At 46.9% G+C, this 5,996-nt stretch overlaps 1 protein-coding gene across 3 annotated transcripts in view; it reads left to right on the top strand.

Annotated features, from left to right (window-relative positions):
* Nucleotides 1-3,504: 3,504 nt before the first annotated feature.
* The window catches only part of ZBTB7B (zinc finger and BTB domain containing 7B), a 59,193-nt gene continuing 56,701 nt past the window's right edge, over nucleotides 3,505-5,996 (top strand). For all 3 annotated transcript variants that reach the window (XM_042440603.1, XM_042440605.1, XM_042440604.1), the window contains exon 1: nucleotides 3,505-3,820. The gene's annotated coding sequence lies outside the window, so the exon portion shown is untranslated. The remainder of the gene's footprint in view (nucleotides 3,821-5,996) is intronic.

Raw genomic sequence — 5,996 nt, 5'->3', positions numbered from 1 at the left:
TGGTGAAGGGTCTGGAAACCATGCCTTATGAGGAGAGACATGGGGATGTTCAGCCTGGAGAATAGAATGTTAGTTAAGAGTTGATATGATAGCCCTGTTTAAGTATTTGAAGGGGTGTTATATAGAGGATGGAGCAAGCTTGTTTTCTGCTGCTCCAGAGAATAGGACCCAGAGCAATGGATGCAAGCTGCAGGAAAAGAGATTCCAGCTCAACATTAGGAGGAACATCCTGAGAGTAAGGGCTGTCCGACAGTGGAAAAAACTCCCTCAGAGAGAGTGGTGGAGTCTCCTTCTTTGGAGGTCTTCAAACAGAGGCTGGATGGCCATCTGTCAGGGATGCTTTGATTGAGAGTTCCTGCATGGCAGAATGGGGTTGGACTGGATGGCCCTTCTTGCGGTCTCTTCCAACTATGATTCTATGAAAATCAGTGGAGGCCCAAGTCCCATTAATTACAATGGTGTACTAAATGGTGTCCCTTATATAAAATGGCAAAATCAAGGTTTGCTTTTTGCAATTCATATTGTTTTGTATATTTTCCTTTCTTTCTTTCTTTCTTTTTAATAGGTGAGCTTTATTAGCAAAACTTTGAACATACAATTGATAATATTTGTTAATTATTACATATTCTACAGAATCTCCAAAAAAGTGATAAACAGTAGGCTAGTCAATTCTAAATAGAGAAAATAAATTCATTTATCTTTTTCCTACTTGTAATTAGCCGTTCGTTATTTTATCTGTTGTGGTTCTCTTACCTCTAATGTTTGCGCTCTAACCAATTTTTCCATATAAATTAATATACCCCCTTCAAAGATGTTAAATTTCTGAATTGTTTTCTTAGTCTGAACAATATCTTGAGCTTGATAAAAAAAATTCTTATTTCTAGTGTATTCTCCACTATCTCTATGTTGAAACCTATAAATCCGTGTATAGTTTAATATATTCCATTCTTTACTGTACATATACCTTTTCTCTAAGACTATATTATAATTCGACTGGCTTTCTTATGTTCTATAATCACCTGAGTTTGATCGTGCACTTAATAATTATAACTTAACTCCAGTTATTTTATTCCATCCTTCTATCAATTCATTGGAGTCAGCCAGGCTCGATTTTAACAATAAAACACAAAACCATCCACTCCATAAAAGGAAGTATTTGCTATTAATTTATTCAGTGAGTTCTCTCTAGTTTTCGTCTTGTTTTGATTTTTGTTTATTTTGTTCTATTAGTCTTTATTCTTTTAAAATTTCATTAGTAGCCTCCAATCTTGGTCCCAACCTTCTTTCCATGTTCCTTTTAGTAACAGTGTTAGCCTATCTAGATCAATCATTTCCATACTTTTGACCAGCCGTTCTTCTTGTGTCGGTGTTTCTTTTTGTTTCCGTTTTTTGGCATACATAATTCTTGCGGCAGCGATTGGATATAAAATAGTTTTTAAATGTGTTCTTTCTTCTTTATCTTCTGTTATGTTTAATAAGAAGCTTTCCAGTTTAAATTTGATTTGAATTTGCAAGATTCTTTGAATAGAACTGTGTATCACTTTCCAATATCTGATCGCATTTGGGCAGGTCCACCAGATATGATATAATGTTCCTTTCTGCTTCCCACATTTCCAAGATCTATTATGTCTGTTTCTTCTCATCTTTGCCAATATGTTTGGTGATAGGTGCCATCTATGCAGCCTTTTATAATGATTTTCTTTCACATCCGTCGAGCCATGGATGGTTGAATGTGGGAGAAAGAATCGGTGGATACAAAGGGCTGACTGTATACACAGACACACAGACTCACACTGGCCATGATGGGAGATCCTGGTAGCCTAAGAAAATACCTTCCCCAAGGTCTGCCAGTCGCCTTCCCACACTCACAGGCGGCATCCAGTAATCCCACTCTCTGGTTTAATGTTCTCAACCAACTCCACCCCATCCCCAGTCTCTCTCTCTCATAATGCTTTCTACTCCCATCCCTCGGGGCCCAGTATCCTGTCCTGTTGCTCAGCTGTTAACTGGGACTGTGGGAACAAGGGAAGAAAACAAGGATGAGAGCCTGAGCAAAATGCAACCATCATGGGCTCCTGCTTTGCAGGTTTTTGTGTGTGGGTAGGAAGGATACAGGGCAGGGAAAGTGGTCCCCTTTAGATGCTGTTGAATTGCAGGCCCAGGCATTCTTTGCCATCACCTAGAAACTGGAGCGTGTCCAAAGGAGGGTGACTAAAATGGTGAAGGATCTGGAAACCATGAAGCGCTATGAAGAACGCCTTAGGGAGCTGGGGATGTTTAGCCTCTTAACCTTCTCTTCTCCAGGCTAAACATCCCCTGAAAGGCTCCCTGAGTCTTTCCCCATAGGGCTTCATGGTTTCCAGACCCTTCACCATTTAAGTTGCCCTCCTTTGGACATGCTCCAGTTTCTCATTGAATTGTGGTGCCCAGAACTGGACACAGTATTCTAGGTGAGGCCTGACCAAAGGAGAATAGAGGGGCACTATTACAGTACTTCCCTTGATCTAGACCTATACTTCTATTGATGCAGCCTAAAATCGCATTGGCCTTTTTAGCCACCACAGCACACTGTTGACTCACATTCCACCTGGGGTCTACTAGGACTCCTAGATCCCATTATTATTATTATTATTATTATTATTATTATTATTATTATTATTATTCTTTATTTATATAGCACTGTAGATTTACATAGTGCTGTACATACAGGCAATAAAATCAATAAAAACGAAACCTGCCAATGGTGTACAGGTGTCCCTATACATTTCTTTCTTTTTCCTACCTAAGTGCAGTACTTATACTTTGTGTCTTCTTGCATACCTCCCTTGAGACACTATACTTCTATTGATGCAGCCTAGAATCGCATTGGCCTTTTTAGCTGCTGCATCACACTGTTGACTCATGTCCAACTTGGGGTCTACTTGAACTCCTGGATCCCTTTCACACGTAGTTTCATTCAGCCAGGTGCCCCATCCTATATCTATGCACTTCGTTTTTCCATCCTAAGTGCAGTCCCTGACATCTCTCCTGCTGCTGAACTTCATGTGGAGCTCTGACTCTGAATGGGGCTGCCCCATTCCTGTCCCACATCATATCCTTGGGAAGCCCCCTTTGCCCTCAGCCTTATAAGCCTCTCAGGGGCTTATTCATCCTTTCCAGCCTCCCAGGATGATACATGGCTTCCTTCCCTTCGCCTCAGTGGCCGAATTCGAACCCACCTCCCTCCAGGAAGGTTAACCCTTTCAAGGCCGGGGAAGGAGGCCCAAGGGGGTTATTTAGGGCTGAGGGAGCCCTTCTCTTCCTCCGCGAGCAGGGCCCAGCCGCCCCGCCTCAGGCCTGGAGGGAGGTGGGTTCAAATTCGGCCACCACCCAGGCTCCCTTCAGGAGTAGCCTCCGGAGAGGGACAGCAGCGCCAGCCAATAGGCGCTCAGGGATCCTCCCCCCGTCCAATCAGGAGCCTTCGGAGGCGGGGCTTGTGCGGAGCCGCAGGGACAGTCTGACGACGTCCGCCATGGCGAGCAGAAGCAGCAGCAGCAGCAGCGGAGGAGCCAGGTGGTTAGGGGCGTGGCTTGGGGCAGGTGTGGGCGCCGCCCATTGGAGGAGGGCCGGGAGGAGGGCGTGGCCAAGTGGGACGAGGGGGAAAGGGCGGGCTGCCTCTGCTTCTCTCTCTCTCTCTCTGGTTACAGGTGAGTGACGGGGGGCGTGGCCAAGGGCAGGTGGGCAGGTGAGGCGCCGCCGCGGCCCGGAGCAGACGCAGCAGCAGCAGGGCTGGCCTCCAGCCTCCTTCTTCCTTCAGCGAGCGCTGCCTTCCCGGGACAAGGTGAGTGGGGAGGGGGACCCAGGATATTTGGGGGGGGGGACTGAACTGACCCACTGCCTGCCCCTTCTCACCTGCCTCTCCCCTTTCCAAGCAGCAAGGGGTCACCCTCACCTGCCCAAAGCCTACCCTTTCCTCCCCAAAGTCTACTTTTTACCTGGCCAAAGTGCACCTTTTTCTCTCAAATTATCTTCTCCTCCCCAAAATCTACCTTTTCCTTCCCAAATCTTCATTTCCTCCCCAAAGTCTACCTTTTACCTCTTCAAAGTCTACTTTCTCCACCCCAAATTCTACCTTTTCCTCTCAAATCCTCTTTTCCTGCCCAAATCTGAATCACTTCTCCCCCTCCTCCAACTCCTTTTTTCTCTTCCCTCCTTCTCTTTCTTTTTTCTGCCCGAAGGCAAAACTGTCACAAGGTTTTTCTCTTCTGCAAAGGGTTTATTTTCTCTCTGGCCATGGCAATCCTCTGAGGCTGAGAGAGTGTGTCTGCAACCACCTACTGGTTGAGGAAGGGTTGTCAATGAGGGGCCAAACAGCCCCCCTTCATAAGGACACCCTTCCACTTTGCTCTTTGCTTCTCCTTGTTTCTAGAGAGAGGCAGGAATGGGGAATCTGTCGCCTTCCAGATGGTTTGGGGGCTGCAACTGCCAAAGCCTGATGGGAGCTGGAGTCCCTGAGCGCCTGCAGGGTGGCTGCCCAAGGTGGGTTTCCATAGCCAAGTCGGGATTGGAACCCAGGTCTCCTGAGTCGCTGTCCCAGTGCTCAAACCATTGTGCCACGCTGGCTCACAGGCTCCTATATGTCTCTGGGTCCTGAGGAAGGAGCACCAAGTCTAGGAAAGCTCAAAGGTGCCACAGGGTTCCTTTGCTATTGCTATTCCTTTGCAGATGGATTGTCCAGACTAACAATGAATTCCATAGAATCATAGAGTTAGAAGAGACCTCAAGGACCATCCGGTCCAATCTCCTGCCATGCAGGAACTCACAATCAAAGCAACCCCCAAGAAGAGATGACCATCCAGCCTCTGCTTTAAAAAATTGAAACCTACCTTTTCTCATCTCACATATTGATTTGTGCCTGTGTCTTTCCCAGTATCTGTCTTAGAGCCGGGGTGGTGGTGGTCCTGATCTGAGTGTTGGGCCAGAAGACCAGGGTTTGAATCCGCAGTCATCCCTGGAAACCCACTCGGGCAAGTCACATTCTCTCAGCCTCAGAGGAGAGCTATAACAAACCCACTCTGAACAAATTGTGCCGAAAACCGTATACACTGGGTCCTTGGCATACCCCCTGTAGAGGGGGTTTTGAAGGGGGAAGGAAGAAAAGAAAGAAGGAAGGGGGGGGGGGAAGGAATATAATGAAGGGAAAGAAGGAACCAAATCCCAATATACACAGGGGATCCTTGAATGGGGGATCCTGGAACCAAATCCCATTATACATGGAGGATCCTGGAACCAAGTCCCAGTATACATGGAGGATCCTGGAACCAAGTCCCAAATCCCAATATACTCGGAGGATCCTGGAACCAAGTCCCAGTATACACGGAGGATCCAGGAAGCAAGTCCCAGTATACACGGAGGATCCTGGAACCAAGTCCCAGGATACTCGGAGGATCCTGGAACCAAGTCCCAGTATACTCGGAGGATCCTGGAACCAAGTCCCAGTATACACGGAGGATCCAGGAAGCAAGTCCCAGTATACTCGGAGGATCCAGGAAGCAAGTCCCAGTATACTCGGAGGATCCTGGAACCAAGTCCCAGTATACTCGGAGGATCCAGGAAGCAAGTCCCAGTATACACGGAGGATCCTGGAACCAAGTATACATGGAGGATCCTGGAACCAAGTCCCAGTATACACAGAGGATCCAGGAAACAAGTCCCAGTATACTCGGAGGATCCTGGAACCAAGTCCCAGTATACTTGGAGGATCCTGGAACCAAGTCCCAGTATACACTGGGACTTAGTTCCAGGATCCCCCATGGATAACACATCCTGTATTCCCTTTATCTCCTTTTGCCTTCCAGTGTCCTTCTTTTTCTTCTTCCTTTTCCTTCTTTCCTTTCTTCCTCCTCCCTTCATTACAGTATATTCCTCCCCTCTCATATCTCCTTTCCCCTTAGCTATTCCTTCTTCCTCCCCACCAGGATGTGTGGAAGGATCTTGGGGTAAAACCAGGGCAGGCA

The sequence above is a fragment of the Sceloporus undulatus genome, chromosome 9, assembly GCF_019175285.1.
Source record: "Sceloporus undulatus isolate JIND9_A2432 ecotype Alabama chromosome 9, SceUnd_v1.1, whole genome shotgun sequence".
Taxonomy (NCBI): Eukaryota; Metazoa; Chordata; class Lepidosauria; order Squamata; family Phrynosomatidae; genus Sceloporus; species Sceloporus undulatus.
Note: the sequence above shows the minus strand (reverse complement) of the source record. Positions and strands in the feature narration are given on the sequence as shown.